This window comes from Rutilus rutilus, assembly GCF_951802725.1.
Source record: "Rutilus rutilus genome assembly, chromosome: 13".
Taxonomy (NCBI): Eukaryota; Metazoa; Chordata; class Actinopteri; order Cypriniformes; family Leuciscidae; genus Rutilus; species Rutilus rutilus.
This window is the reverse complement of record NC_140218.1, coordinates 18311297-18327335: the sequence shown is the minus strand read 5'-3', so window position 1 is coordinate 18327335 and position 16039 is coordinate 18311297. Positions and strand designations below refer to the sequence as shown.

The window sequence follows — 16039 nt, the reverse complement described above, 5'->3', positions numbered from 1 at the left end:
CACCTTCTGGCTGCCTAGAAACAACAGACCTAATGTGGTTTTATTTCAAAAGACAAATGCCAAGTGATACCTTCAATCTATGACGACTACATAGAAACTAAGGGATTTATTAAAAGCTGTTCTTGCCAGATTAAAAAGAAAAAAGAAGAAAACCCCCTACAAAACAATCCACACAAACACTTTCCATTGATATAACTGTATATTACTGTTTTATACTGTGCAGACTGTAGGCTATATTACATTAACTCTACCCTAAGGCCATGTGTCCACCGAAGCGTTTTTAGCCAGCTGAAAACGCTAGGCGCTCTGCTGAAAACGTACTCGGTTACTAACGTAACCTCGGTTCTCTCTAGAAGAGGGAACGAGTACTGCGTAAGATATCTTACACTAGGGGAAAATCCTTTTTCCGCGAGATATTGAAGCCAAAAATTATCCTTAATTTTGTAATAATGCAAAACGCGTTGCGGCAGCATGCAGACATAGGCGAGACAGCTCGCGCGCCTATTGGCTGCTCTGCGGCAACTGCAGCAGCCTATCGAGCGAGGCCTGGCGTGACGCCAGACCCAATCAGGGCACTTCGCGCCCGCTGCGTCACGTCCCGCCGAAATGGGCGTGGTCTAGGCCTATAAATACCGCTCGCAGGCAGCTATTATCTGGTTTTTCATCATCGAAGCAACCAGAGCGTGTGCATGCACGGCAAGATACGCAGTACTCGTTCCCTCTTCTAGAGAGAACCGAGGTTACGTTAGTAACCGAGTACGTTCTCTTACGAGAGGTCTCTCGTACTGCGTAAGATATCTTACGCTAGGGGACCCAATGCAAAACGCCGTGCATGCTGAGATCTGACACCAAAGACCCAAGGGCGAAAGCCCGGGGTACATATAGTGCACAATCACTCAGGGAACTCACAGGGAGTCCAGGAAGAGGGAGGGGCGAAGCCGCACTCTTCCACATATGGTAGCGTCGCTGAGACGCGAATTTCATCATACAGACAGGGCGGGGTACGGCCTGAACTGATGGGGGAATGTGGGTCTTACACAGTTTGCCCAGGCACATCTCGTGCTGCTACTTTTTTACTGTCGAACATTGAGCTGTGCTCAGTAGACGCAGCATTCTGAGCTGACGCATCAGGTCAGATAATACTGGTAAACTTAGACCGACAGCAGCCTGGCCTGCAGGGCGGGAACCTCTAGGTTATAAAACCTTATAAATGTAGACGGGGAGGCCCAGCCTGCCGCCATACAAATATTTTGCAAGGCAATCCCACTTGACCAGGCCCACGAAGAGGCCATGCCTCTCGTGGAGTGCGCTCTGACACCCAACGGGCACTGCATGCCCTTGGAGGCGTATGCCAGCGCTATAGCATCAACTATCCATCTGGATAGGCTCTGTTTCGACGAGGCTAGTCCCTTAGAACGTCCGCTAAACGAAACAAAGAGCTGCTCCGTCTGTCTGAAACCAGACGAGCGAGACACATAAGCTCGTAATGCCCTGACTGGGCAGAGGAGGCTCGCGTCTCTTTCCTCATCAGGGACCGGTAGGGCTGACAGGGAAATAACCTGCGCCCTAAACGGTGTGTTGAGGGATTTCGGAACATAACCGTGCTTAGGTTTGAGTATAACTTTTGAGTCATTAGGCCCAAACTCCATGCACGCCGCGCTCACAGAGAGCGCGTGCAGATCCCCTATGCGCTTCACCGAAGCGAGAGCCAGCAAAAACACCGTCTTGAAAGACAGGTGTTTCAAATCGATTGACTGTAAAGGCTCAAATGGCGCACCTTTCATGGCTTCCAGAACTGTAGAAAGGTCCCATACGGGGACTAAGGGAGGTCTGGGAGGATTCAGTCTCTTAGCCCCTCTAAGGAAGCGGATGACTAAATCGTTCCTTCCTATTGACTGACCAAGCGTTGTTTCTGAGAACGCTGCTATAGCCGCCACATAAACTTTGAGCGTGGAGGGGGCCCTGCCCCCATCCAACAGCTCTTGTAGGAAGGAAAGCACCTCCGCCACACCACAGTCTGTGGGTGACACACCACGGGCTGTGCACCAGCCCGAAAACACTGACCATTTCGAGGAATAGAGTCGTCTCGTAGACGGAGCTCTAGCCTGCGTGATCGTGTTTAATACTCCTTCAGGGAGTCCAACATGTACCCGTTGATGGCCCAGACATGAAGGGACCACAGTTCCGGGTGAGGATGCCAGATCGAACCGTGGGCCTGTGAGAGGAGGTCTCTCCTCACTGGTACTGGCCACGGGGCAGTACTTGCTAACTGCATCACGACTGGGAACCAAGGTTGGTTTTTCCAGAACGGTGCCACCAGCAGTACTGAGCATCCTTCTTCCCTGATCCGTTCTATCACCTGAGGCAGGAGAGAGACGGGGGGAAAAGCATAGAGCGGGCGGCGGGGCCACACATGGGCCAGCGCGCTCCTGCTCTTTGAGAAAAATTCCTGACAGTGAGCGTTTTCTTGAGACGCAAACAGGTCTACTTCCGCTCTGCCGAATTTCTTCCACAGCAGTTGGACTGTCTGTGGGTGTAGAGACCACTCGCCTGCCGGAACATTGTTCCTGGACAGTCTGTCCGGTCCTATGTTCAGGAGCCCTGGCACGTGCGCTGCTCTGAGCGAGCGCAGGTTGCACTGAGCCCATACCAGGAGGCGTTCTGCCAGCCTGTACAGGTTCTTGGACCTGAGGCCGCCCTGGCGATTTATGTAGGACACCACAGACATGTTGTCCGAACGGACCAAGACGTGGCGTCCTTTTATCTGGGGACAAAAACGCGTCAGCGCGTTGTCTACTGCCAGCATTTCGAGGCAGTTTATGTGCAGGAGCTTCTCCCGTTCTGACCACTGGCCGAAGAACGGTCTGCCCTCGAGCAGCGCTCCCCATCCCGAGGTGGACGCGTCCGTGGACACCACTTTCACCCTCGAGGAAGTCCCCAGGCTTACACCTAATTGGTACTAGTCGTTCGCTCTCCAAGGTTTCAGAGCTGTGACGCACTTCTGATTGACCCTGAGGCGAAGCAAACCGGATGCCCACGCTCTGCGTGGGACTCGCGCTTTCAGCCAAAACTGCAGCGGGCACATGCGGAGCAGGCCCAGCTGGAGCACTGACGATGCTGAGGCCATGAGACCTAGCATCTTCTGAAATTTCTTGAGCGGGACAGACGCGCCGCAGCGAAACGCGTTCGCTGTGCGCTGAATGTCTACCGCGCGCTGTGGTGATAGTCGTGCTATCATGGACAGCGAGTCCAATTCTGTGCCCAGGAAAGATATCTTCTGACTGGGTAACAGAGAGCTCTTCGCCCAATTGACACTGAGACCCAAATCCTCGAGGTGATCGAGTAAAATGGTCGTGTGTTCTATGAGCACTGCGCGAGATTGCGCTAGAATCAGCCAATCGTCCAAATAGTTCAGCACTCGTATGCCTCTCATTCTGAGGGGTGCGAGCGCCGCGTCCATGCACTTCGTAAATGTACGGGGTGCCAGGGACAAACCGAATGGCAGGACTGTGTACTGATATGCCTGGCCCTCGAAGGCGAATCTCAAATATCGCCTGTGACGTGACGCTATCTGTATTTGAAAATACACGTCTTTCAGATCTATTGACACAAACCAATCTCCTTGGCGAATCTGCACAAGGATTTGTCTGGTCGTGAGCATCCTGAACTGTCGCTTCACAAGCACTTTGTTCAGTTGCCTTAGATCTAGTATGGGTCTGAGACCCCCGTCTTTTTTCGGTACCAGGAAGTATCTGCTGTATAGCCCTCCTTCGCTCTGAACTTGAGAGAGAGGCTCTATGGCCCCTTTGCTCAATAGTTTCGTCACTTCGGCTCGAAGTAAATGTGCTACTTCTGTTTTTACCGTGGTCTCGACGCGCGCCACATAGCGGCGAGGGCGTCGGCGAAACTGCAGCGAATAGCCTCTTTTTATAATGTTCAGCACCCACTTCGAAACCCCGCGCAGCTTTGCCCATGCGTCTGCACGGATAGCTAGGGGTTGAATACGAAGCGCGCTCCGCTCGCTCAGTGATGGAGAGGCTTCGGCGTGCTGCAACACAAGCATCGCGCTCGTGACATTTGAGGCATGGGGCGCGCTGATAACAGCGGGCAGATTGCCCACGCTCGACTCCTCTGCGGTGGTCAGCCGCGAGGGGGAGGGCTGGGCGGTTCCCGTGGGAACTGTCATGTCTATGTGTGGATGTGGGCGCGGGACAGCGGGCACATCTATCACACCGAAAACATCGTTCGCTTGCGTGAAGCGAGTGCACGTTGGTTTCGTTTTTACAGAAACCATGAGACATGCACAACGCGGTGTTAGTGGGCACTGGGTAGTGGGCACTTTCACCATGTTTGAAGCGCAACCGATCTGAGTCGGTTTTATGTGCGCGAGCCCTGTGTGACAGGCTGTGCTTGTGTGTAGGGATGGGCACTGGGCAGTGGGCATTCTTACTACACATGAAACACCATCGGCCGTGGCCGGGACACCAGAAAATACACTCTTTTGGGGATTTATCTGGGTAGCCGTGAAAACGGCATTTGTGTGCAGGCAAGCGGGTGACAGAACCGACTTGTTGGCTGCAGAAAACACTGGAACAGTCACATTTGCTGGAACTGGACGAGCGAATAGCTTTGGTGTGAGTCTGGCCGCAGCGGGACTTAAACACCGTCGTTTTCCTAGCTGTGCTAGGACGACTTCGGGGCCTCGGGCTTCACCGTAATCCTAGGTCGCGGGCCACGTACAGCGGGGCGGCGACCGGATGAGCGGGAGCGCGGTCTCGCGCTTCGGGCCTGGCGGCGCTGTGAAGTGGAGGCAGTGGACGGTGGCTGTGGCTGTGAGCTCTGAGCAGACGGTTTCGCACGGCCTGCTGCAGAGCTGGAGCGCTTCGGGAGGAAGTGCTTCATAGCCTGTGACGCTTTCTGTACCTCTGTGAATCTCTCCGCGAAATCCTTGACGGAGGATCCAAAGAGGCCTGTGGCGGAAAGCAGGGCGTCGAGGAACGCGGTGCGCTCAGACTCGGCCATTTCCGAGAGCGTCAGCCAAAGATGTCTCTCAGTCACGGTGAGAGAGGCCATATTCCGTCCAATGGCTTGCGCTGCAGACTTAGTAGCACGGAGAGCGAGGTCCGTGGCACTCCTTAAGTCCGGCACGCAGATCGTGTCAGGCCCTTCCTCATCCAGCTTACGGAGGAGATCGGCCTGGAAGATCTGAAGCGTTGCCATGGTGTGCAGAGCTGACGCAGCTTGCCCGGCGGCGGAGAAAAAGCGCCGCGGAGCAGGCTTGACGTCGTGCGGCAAGCTTTAGAGGGTAGGGCCGACTTAGCACGCCGTCCAGCAGAGGGCGGGCATAAGTGGGCCGCTATCGCCTCTTCGACCGGCGGCAGCGAAAGGTATCCTTTGTTCTTGGCATCGTCAACAGCGGAGAATGCCAAAGAAACAGCAGGACGCACTCTAGCCGAATAGGGGGCGTTCCAGGACTTGGCGACTTCTTCGTGTAACTCAGGAAGAAAAGGCGCCGGTCTGGACGCAGGCGAAGCGCGCTCCCCAGGCAGGAAAAATCCATCCAGCCGGTTGTGAGCGGGCTGCTCAGGCGAAGACCACTCGAGGCCGAGGCTCGCCGCGGCCTGTGCGAGTACTCGCGTGAGCTCCGTCTCGATGGACGCTCTCTTGCCTGAAGACATGCGGGCAGGGGGCGCGGGGTCCTCAGAGCCCGCCCAATCCTCACTGCCTGACGCCAGGATAGAGCAGGAATCATCCTCTCCCAGCAGGGCTTCCTCATCCACGATGTCAACGGAAGCGGCGGCAGACGGCGGCCGCTGTCCGTCAGGAAGCGAGGCTGACGAAGCCGGGGAAGCAAGCGGGCGAACAGGCGAGCTTTGGCGGCTGAGGGAGGGTTCCGGGGCCCGCTGGGCACGGCGCTTTTTACGGCGCGACGCCGCGGCGGGCGGGGGAGCAGTCTCGGTGAAGAAGGCTAGGCGAGTCCTCAGAGTCGCCATTGCCATCAGCTCGCAGTGAGGGCAGCCGCCGTCAGTGAGCGCGAGAGCTGCATGTTCCTCACCCAGGCAGGAAACGCAAATCACGTGGCGGTCCCCGTCGCTGAGTGTGGCTCTGCACGAGCCGCAGGAAGGCATCTTTAAAAAGACGCTAGCTCTTTTAGAATGTGTGTCGCGGCGGCGACACACACACACAAAAGTACAGAGTAATAAAAGGATATAAGCGCCGGAAAGCGCAGCAGGAAGGCAGGAAGGCGGCGCGGCCAGCGACTTCAGTGACTCGTCCCGCTGAAGGTGCTCTCTCTCAGACGGCGCGGCTTCTTCTCCGGCTCCAGCGATGCGTGTGCTTCGCTTGAAGGATGAAAAATCAGATAATAGCTGCCTGCGAGCGGTATTTATAGGCCTAGACCACGCCCATTTCGGCGGGACGTGACGCAGCGGGCGCGAAGTGCCCTGATTGGGTCTGGCGTCACGCCAGGCCTCGCTCGATAGGCTGCTGCAGTTGCCGCAGAGCAGCCAATAGGCGCGCGAGCTGTCTCGCCTATGTCTGCATGCTGCCGCAACGCGTTTTGCATTATTACAAAATTAAGGATAATTTTTGGCTTCAATATCTCGCGGAAAAAGGATTTTCCCCTAGCGTAAGATATCTTACGCAGTACGAGAGACCTCTCATAAGAGAACGCCTTGCTGTGGGCGCTTGAGAGCATTTTGGCAGTGCTGCGGTTTTTTTCAGTTGAGACCCAAGCGGCAACCTCCCCGTCTCTCTCTTGAAACCAACACGGAAGTGAGTTAAACTGCAATTCGTTGACTGGCCGCTTGAGGCTGTTGTCAGAAGTGAGTCAAATCTGTATCTCCCCCATGTTAAAATGCCAAATTTTACAGCAGAAAAAAACGTGTTTAAAGCCTGGTGTCTATATGTGGATTTGGTCTATACAGCTAATTTTGCCCTTCATAACAACTGTGAGGGGGGTGAATTATTTTATAACTCGTCCGTTTAGTTGATTAATATTTAAATTTAAGGGTGTGGCCAAGCCACTTGAGTGACAGATGGATTGCCGCTGTCAGTGCTAGCCATTTGTCTGCTGTTACTAGCCGTCACTTCACCTCAGCAATGTTAGCTGCTGAACTTGCCATCTCTGCAGTGTTTGTGCTTTTTTTCGGGATTATTATTTCATACTTGGGTAACGTTACAAAGCCCACGTCTTTGGATTCCGTCGTTATCGTTCGAGAGAACAACCAGCGCTGTATTTGTTGTTTTCCTCTGTGAACATGCACTAATGGATGTCTGACAATTTCGTTGCAGAAACCTACGGGTGACGTCACGGACACTACGTCCATATTTTTTTACAGTCTATGGTTGAGACACTTTGCTTGTCATGATACGGAATATCCGCGAAAGTGTTACTAGTAGGCCTAGTATCTCATTTCACACATATTTTGTGTCTGTGTTGATTCTATATTAAAATGTCGATATACTGTAACGTATTTTCTCTGGCTCTTGTTTTAATTGATTTTGTTCCGTTATTATGCTTGTTGTTATCTGTTGACATTGTACAAGCAGAATGTGGCGGTTGGTCGGTGTGGTATTAGTCCCGCCCCTCCTCCACTGTGATTGGATGGTTGGGTAAAAAGTGACAGTGATGAGCGCTGCGTTTTACACAAGCGGCAACCTCCCGGTCTCAAACACGGAAGTGAATTCAACGCCAATTCATCGACTGGCCGCTTGAGGCTGGGTTTATTAAGCCTTAAAGTTCTGCATAATTAAGGGTGTCCACTTTTGAGTGACAGGTGGATTCCCGCTGCAGTGGTCATTAGTCATCATTAGCCATTTGTCTGCTGTTTGTTAGCCGTCACATTACCCCAGCTAATTGTCTGACTGTAAAAATAAATAAATTCGGGAGTGTCGCGCTACCAAGATGGTGACGGTCGGCCACGCCCACTTTAGGCTTCAAAAACGGTCTTCAGAAACCTACGGGTGACGTCACGGACACTACGTCCATATTTTTTTTACAGTCTATGGTTTTACCCAAAGTTGAACATTCTTCAACTCTCGGCAACCTGTAAAAAACACTGAACGCTCAGCGCTTCAGCGTGAAAAAAAATAAAACTCAGCACCCCATGAGCTCACGCAGGTTTAAAAAAAATATATATCAGCCAAAAAAAAAAAAAAACACCTTTGGCGGACACACGGCCTAAACACAACCATCACAGAAACCGTTCTGCATTTTTACATTTTGAAAAAAACATCACTTAGTATGAAGCTGTTAGAAGCTGTTTGTTTTCCTTCGGATATTACCATCTTTGTGGAGACATTTTGCACGGTTAACCAAGACACACGCACACACCTGTGTATGTGGTCACGTAGGCTACACACTGTAAAATTTCAAGAGTCACAACCGCTTTTAAATCTGTAAGTCCCCTAAATTATTGTTCCATGTGTGTATGTAACATGACTCACTCCTGAAACTGCGATGATTTACACCGTGGTAACCATAGCAACATTCTGGCATCTCTCGTGTTTAGTATCCACTATTCTTACTAAAGTAATATTACAGTGACAAAAGACTCGTTTTACTGTGTCCCAATTCAAAGGCTGCATCCTTCGAAGGCCGATTAAGGCCCAGTAATGGTCCATCTGTAATGTAACCAAAATCCCACTTTTAAATGCAACTATTGGGTTCTACTTATGTTTACATTTGTATCAGATTATTTGAGTAACTATAAATATATATAAAGTGGTTCAAATGTTGACTCATTTCTTTAGCAAGATGTGATTTTATATAGTTTATACTCTTTATTATGTACATAAATGGACCAAGGTGAACATATTAGTTGAAAATCCTGTTTTGGTTTTAGGTAGTTGAATAACTTCTAAGTTATTAGTCCAGTACAAACGTTACTACCACTTGTTAACGGCAGCTGTCACAGTTGCTAGGCGACAAGAACAGTCCTCTGTAGGCTAGACCTTCTTTCTCGCTTTTCAGGTTTTGCAATTTGCAGACGGTCCCTTCGGACTTGTCTCTCAGCCGTCTGCTCATAGAGATCAATTTATATTATTAAGCTCGTTTTGAGGGAAATTAGGTTGTAGCTCGTTGTCTACGTTACAATGATTAGAAATGGGTGTCGTTTGGCTCACAAGTTATTGATCCAGGAAGTTAAAATCTGTGAATTGCCAACTTTACTGAACTCCTTAAACTAAACATAGTTTAGTTTAGACGGGCATAGGCCGTCTATAAGGGATCTCCAAGAGTCTCTGTCCTGGGCTCTCCTCTCCAATTGGTTCCAGGTCATCTTCATGATCTTAAAGGGATACTCCACTTTTTTCGGAAATATGCTCATTTTACATCTCCCCCAGAGTTAAACAGTTGAGTTTTACCGTTTTAGAATCCATTCAGCCGAACTCCGGGTCTGACGGTACCACTTTTAGCATAGCTTAGCACAGATCATTGATTCTGATGAGTCCAGTAGCATTTCTTTCAAAATGACCAAAGAGTTTCAATATTTTTCCTATTTAAAACTTGACTCTTCTGTAGTTAAACCATGTACTAAGATCGACGGAAAAATGAAAAGTTGCGATTTTCTAAGCCTATATGACTAGGAACTACTCTCATTCCAGCGTAATAATCAAGGAACTGTGCGGCCGTAACATGGGTGCAGCAGGCGTAATGATATGACGCAGCGCCTGAAAATAGGTCTAATAGGTTAGACAAACTTAGTCCCGGTCACGTTGGAAGAAGTTACCGAGCTGGGGACTATTTTCAGGCGCTGCGTCATATCACTACGCCCGCTGCACCCATGGTACAGCCGCACAGTTCCTTGATTATTACGCTGGAATGAGAGTAGTTCCTAGTCATATAGGCTTAGAAAATCGCAACTTTTCATTTTCCGTCGATCTTAGTACACGGTTTAACTACAGAAGAGTCAAGTTTTAAATAGGAAAAATATTGAAACTCTTTGGTCATTTTGAAAGAAATGCTACTGGACTCATCAGAATCAATGATCTATGCTAAGCTATGCTAAAAGTGGTACCGTCAGACCCGGAGTTCGGCTGAATGGATTCTAAAACGGTAAAACTCAACTGTTTAACTCTGGGGGAGATGTAAAATTAGCTTATTTCCGAAAAAAGTGGAGTATCCCTTTAAGTTCTGTGTCCAGTTCTCTGCGCCATGTGTTTCTTGGTCTGCCTCTCAGCAGCAGCCTGCAGGATATGACAAGTTTAGCAGATACCTCCGTACAAATTGGCCTCAACATTCACAAAGGCAAGAGTAAGATACTCAAGATAAACAATCACCACTAACCCGATCACACTTGACAGAAAAGCACTGGAGGAGGTGGATGCCTTTACCTACCTGGGTAGTGTGATCGACAGGCAGGGAGGCTAAAATATGGATGCCAAACAACAGATAGGGAAAGCACGAGCAGCATTTATACAACTGCGGAACATTTGGAGATCTAAAGAACTATCAACCAAGACCAAAGTCAGGATCTTCAATACCAATGCAAAAGCAGTTCTTCTATATGGAGCAGAAACTTGGAAAACAACAGTCGCCATCACAAAGAAAACACAAGTCTTCATTAACAACTGCCTACGCAAGATACTAAATATCCATTGGCCAGAGACCATCAGCAACAACGAACTCTGGAATAAAACCATCCAGATGCCTGTAGAAGAGGAAATTAAAAAACAACGTTGGAGAAAAAAATTAGCCTACTATAGCAGAAATAAGCTCTTTTAATGAAAATAAAGGTTCATGTTTAAAGGGGTGGTATAATGCCCTTTTCACAAGATGTAAAATAAGTCTCTGATGTCCCCAGAGTGTGTATGTGAAGTTTTAGCTCAAAATACCACCAATAATAATAGCAATAATATAGCATGTTAAAGTTGTCACTTTTTGAGGGTTAGCAAAAACACACCGTTTTGTGTCTGGCCCTTTAAATGCAAATGAGCTGCTGCTCCCGGCACAGAGGGCGGAGTTTCAACAGCTCGGTTGTGTTAGCAGCTCCGATTACCTCACGCAGACACACATTATAATGTTAGAAACTGTTCTGCCTTTTATGTTCAAACCGAAGTCAGACAAAGATGGAGAGACTCAAGAAGAAGAGACAACACGTAGAATGCAACAGGATGTCTCTGAATGGTTAGTTGATGAATGTATGTTGCTGATGTGGAGTTAACTATTTTCAATTAGCATATTCTGTCATGATAATCTGTAAATCGCTCGTATAGGAAGTGTTGTGAGATGCACAGATTGCACGTGAAAAGACGGATGCTTCAGTTTGAAGTGACTCACAAATGCGCTCGACTACAACAATTTTTCCTCTTCTCAACATGGACTGCGTGTTCCGGGGGCGGGGTTTATGTAAATTTTAGGGTTGGTGATGTCACTAACCCATGAGGAATGTTGTGTAGTCCCTATACCAGCCGTTTGTCTTTAAAAAAACGATTTCTTTAAAAGCAAATATCTCCCTTTGCTTTGAACTTTGATCGTTGTAACTTTGCAGATGTTGTTTATGCTCAAACAGCAACATTACACACTAACTAAAGTTAGAAAAGTGAATCATAATCAACCACCCCTTTAATACAAATGTTTAAGGAATTAAAAGAAAATGTTCAGTGAAATTAGAAAATGTTTAAGTGATCATAGTTTAATTTAGTTGTATACATGTTCTCAAATCCTTATATTTTGTTTTAATGTCACAAATAATAATCTCAAGGTTTACTGGGTTTAAAACAATTCTTTTGTAGTGTGGTTTTGGTGAGGTGTACTAAAACAAACATTGTAACCTGTGCACCTTACTTCATTCACCCCAATGGAAAGCATTTTTACACGGTCTGAATCGTTTCCTAACCCCTGTATAGTGCACTGTGCAATTCACCATGTGGAAAATAATAGTAATGTGAGAAGTGACTAATTTTAACCGCAGCTTCAGCGTTTATTTATAATGTAGGGGGTGGGACGCTTTTGATTTTAGAGAGTGTTTAAAGAAGCTGAAGTGATACTCTAAGTTTTGAATGCTTATATCTTCTAATTGTGAATTTTGATTTGGAGCACAATAGCTTATAGATAACAGTAAGGCTTACATATACTAAAAGCCAAAAAAACCTCTATAGACCTTTATTACAGCAAAATTGTTTACCGGAAGGCCTCGAAGCAGTGTATCATAGCAGTGAAACTCAAAGCAACTAATTTTAATCCAACATAAACCGATCTGAGAGTGCTGTAGCTCGTAAACACATGATTATTTCACCACACCGTGTCAAGGCTCGTCTAAACTAGTTACCTTGACATTGCAGTGTGGGAGACTTGATAAATAAGATCAGAATGAACATATTTATTTGTATTTAAATATTTTATTCATTATCTCTCATTTTCATTGACAATAATGTAATTCACACATTTATGCCAAAATTCGTAATATTCAAACCAGTCGTGCTGTCAACGTGTTACTGTTTACGATTAATCAATTTTTAACATCGTTAAATTTCTTTAAGGCAGTTACCGCGCATTCATTCATCTATTTTAATACTACTCTTACAAAAACTAACCATGGTTTCACAACAAATAAAACCAAAAAACATGGCTATTGTAGTTAAACCATGGTAACAACAAATCAATCATGGTTTTCATAACCATAATTTAACCATATTTGTAGTAAAACTAATACAAATGGTAATCAATCTGCGAAAAACAGTTACTAAATTTTTATTATAATAAAACCATGGTTAATTTTCGTAAGGGTGTTTATCAGTCAAATTCGTTAAAAAATAAAAGGTATGAAATATGATCAGTAAGAGAAAAACACTGTTAATGAGAAGACGAGCACTAAACTACAGCAGGTTAGTTGGGAAATTAATTTATATATAAAGAAGTTTATAGGAATATTTCAGCAGGTTGAAGATATGAGATGTAAACATCCTCAGTTTTGAAATCGCTATAGGCCTACTACACACAAATTTACTCCCGCATATTATTTTAGAAGGAGGACTGTCTCCCGCCATATCAGTCTCACCCATGCTTTCCTCTTATTCTTTTTGTGTCAGGAAATCGTGAAAACTGAGGTACGGGTGTCGTTGTTTACAATTAGAGCAGCTGGATACACTGCAGTAACACCAGCGAGAGGATTCAGCCAGTGGTTTTGATTGGTGTTGTGATTGTACCGGAAGTAGCGATACACTGTTTCACTTACCGGATATAGGAAGTGTGATAAAAATCTATTTTGATTTCATGGGAACTTTAAGGCTGCTTCACAGAGCGCTTGCAGTGTTATTAAAGTGAGCAGGTGTGGGTCGCGATATTCCGGTCTTGTTTTCTAGCATAAAGCATTTTAGTTTTTTATGGATCTGACAATCTGAGATCTGACAACACAAGTCAGGCTCGTATCGCTTTCCTTGTGATTTCTTGAACCGTAAATCCAGAAGAGAGATAGCTACATCTCTGATGCACGTTAAAATACGTACTTTAACGTGCATCAGATATGTATCTCGTGTCTGTTGTCTCTCATATCTCTAGTTGTAAGTCATTAACAAATGGGTTGTTCAGTTCGTTTCCGAACACACGGTGTAGAATTTTTGTAAGTGCGGTTGTCACTACCTGCATTTTTCAGGAGTTAATTCGGTTGTGGAATGCAGTTGTCACTCCTATAAATTACTGGACTGTGTACAGTGTACTGGATTAACCACTAAAAGATGAATTGACAACCGAATTTAGCTCCAGTGTGTTGTGGCCAGAGAGAGGTTTATTCTAGTTATTTAACCATAGGCTACCTCTAATGCCAGGGACACACTTAATGACTAGCTGAAACATTCTAAGACTGAACTTAACACACTTACAGACTGTTTCCAACGACTGGAGCAGATTTCTAAACACCGACTGTGAACACCAACTGAACGCCTCTGTCTCTAACTCAGCGCAGTTGGGCATGATCAGTCGTAAGTATCAAACAAATTACATATAACCAGCCTTACAGTCATTAAGTGTGCCCCCAGCTTAAGACTAAACAGCACACAAGCCAAATTGAAAGAAAACCATTCTTTAACACCTCAGTCACTGTTATGCATGCAGGTTTTACTGTATATCAGTGAGGACATTTTTTTTACAGTGAAAGCATTTTAGCCTTCACAAGTATAACCAAACCAATGCACACACATTTAAATATTGAGTTAGAAACAAAGTAAAAATGTATCAAATCTCAGGATAAGGAATCAAATTTTGTGCAAAAAGGGGAAACTGAAAATACAGTCTCCTACATTAGCCTTTTCAAAACTCTTCACACTTCTCCAAACCAACTTGTGGTTACAATGTGAGTCATTGGATCAACTCATTCTTGACAATAGCAAAGGTTGTCGACAACCCAACAAACACACTTTGTTACTCATAAAGCAGGCAGCATTTGTGCAGTGTTTTCTTTTGTAAAATGTCTTTATAAAACAAGAATAACACCATCTATAATTCACTGCAGTATATGTTACAGTCCATGTTAACATTACAGTACAAAATGACTCCCAGTTTCCCCTTTTGTATAGAATCTGGTAATGAAATTGAAAGACACCTGCAGGTGTTCAGCTACATCTAATTGTTTTGCTAGTATTTAATTTTTTAGATTCTGAACATATTTTAATATGGTATTACAGTAGAAACAATATGCTGTCTTATTCATATAGGCATAAGATGCAAGGTTTTGACCTTAAGTTTAACAGTTTTGAAAAGCTTGTGTCAACGTGCAAATTGGCCTGTATGTAATTTCGAAAAGAGGATGTAATCATCGAATGTATTTTGTGCCAAACTAATAACAATCCACAGTTTAGCACACAGACTGCTGTTGTGCTGTTGCTGCTGTGTGATGAATTTTGAAAAAGTGACCGAAGTATTGAAAAATGAGCCCTAGCAATTGTTAAAAAATAAAATAAAAAACAACAACAAAAATTTTTACTTTAGAATTTTAGGTTTTAACTTCTGTGGGCCTCAGCTTGAAAGTTATTTTTTTTTTAAAGTGTGTCAAAGATATATATCTATATAAACTTCAGCAAGATCAGGTGGTTTATTGGCTTAGCAAGATCAGGAGTTTGAAAGCTGTGACCCACAACTTTTTTGTGTGTTTTTTCCGTAGGCTATAGGACATAGTACAAAGTCATGTTTTAAATAATTTGTAACAGCTGTAGGCTATGTAAAATATTAACCACCTGAGGTAGCTTATCCCATCACCCTGTCATGAATGCGTTTTTTATACAGGGTATATTCTGTAATGTTTAGCTATATTCTGCTAGTCTCATCTTGCAATTTATAAATCAGGCCAATATAAATTATATTTGGCTTTTACTCTAAATAGCTATATATATTCGTTTGAACCATGCACGCAGTAAAGTTTGTGCATCGATGATATTTTTAAACTTTAAAATAGTGGCATGTTACAGGGTCATAGCAGCTTAATAATGAACAACACGAACTTCCGTAATGTAGGCTAATAGTCCTATGTAAAGCACCATTTGTTTACTGTGATTACTTAGATATTCGAACGTCTAATGTAGCTTATGGGCACTAATAAAACGTTTAAATAGGCTAATCTTTATTTTGCCCGAAGTTGAGAACAGCAACAACAAATAAGAATAAGAATAAGATCTGACACTTAAAAAATATTTTTCTTTTCTAGGCTTTATGAATTATGTTTTAAGCATTTCTTGAAATTACTGTATTACACAGACCCATTTAGGCTTCTTTACACAATTTCAGCTTTAAAAAAAACATGCATGTAACAGGCTACGAAGTAGGCTATAGCCTATTACAATTTCAGCTTTCTTTTAGGGACCTTCACGTCAAGTTTAATTTCTCAATCACGTATAGTTTGACATATTAATTGAATCATATAACCCGTAGAATATAATGTCTTACCCTAAAATGGGGTTAATTCCAAAATAGATTTAATTGCTTCAAGTGCAGACGCGTGTGGAGTGAATGAAGATTTGAAACTGATCGAATAGAATAAAGAACCACTTTTAGAACATTTATCATACACTGAAAGACGTAGACTACAGTAGGTTGCTCATTAAATCG

The 16039-nt window shown here is 45.2% G+C and overlaps 1 protein-coding gene across 3 annotated transcripts in view; it reads right to left on the bottom strand.

Annotated features, from left to right (window-relative positions):
* b4galnt1a (beta-1,4-N-acetyl-galactosaminyl transferase 1a) overlaps window positions 1–16039 on the bottom strand; it is a 64992-nt gene that overhangs the window by 27282 nt on the left and 21671 nt on the right. Inside the window, exon 1 of one of the 3 annotated variants that reach the window (XM_084427839.1) lies at window positions 15878–16004. The exons of the other annotated variants lie outside the window; for them this stretch is intronic. The gene's annotated coding sequence lies outside the window, so the exon portion shown is untranslated. Of the gene's footprint in view, window positions 1–15877; window positions 16005–16039 lie in introns of those variants that run through there. 3 annotated transcript variants of the gene reach the window in all.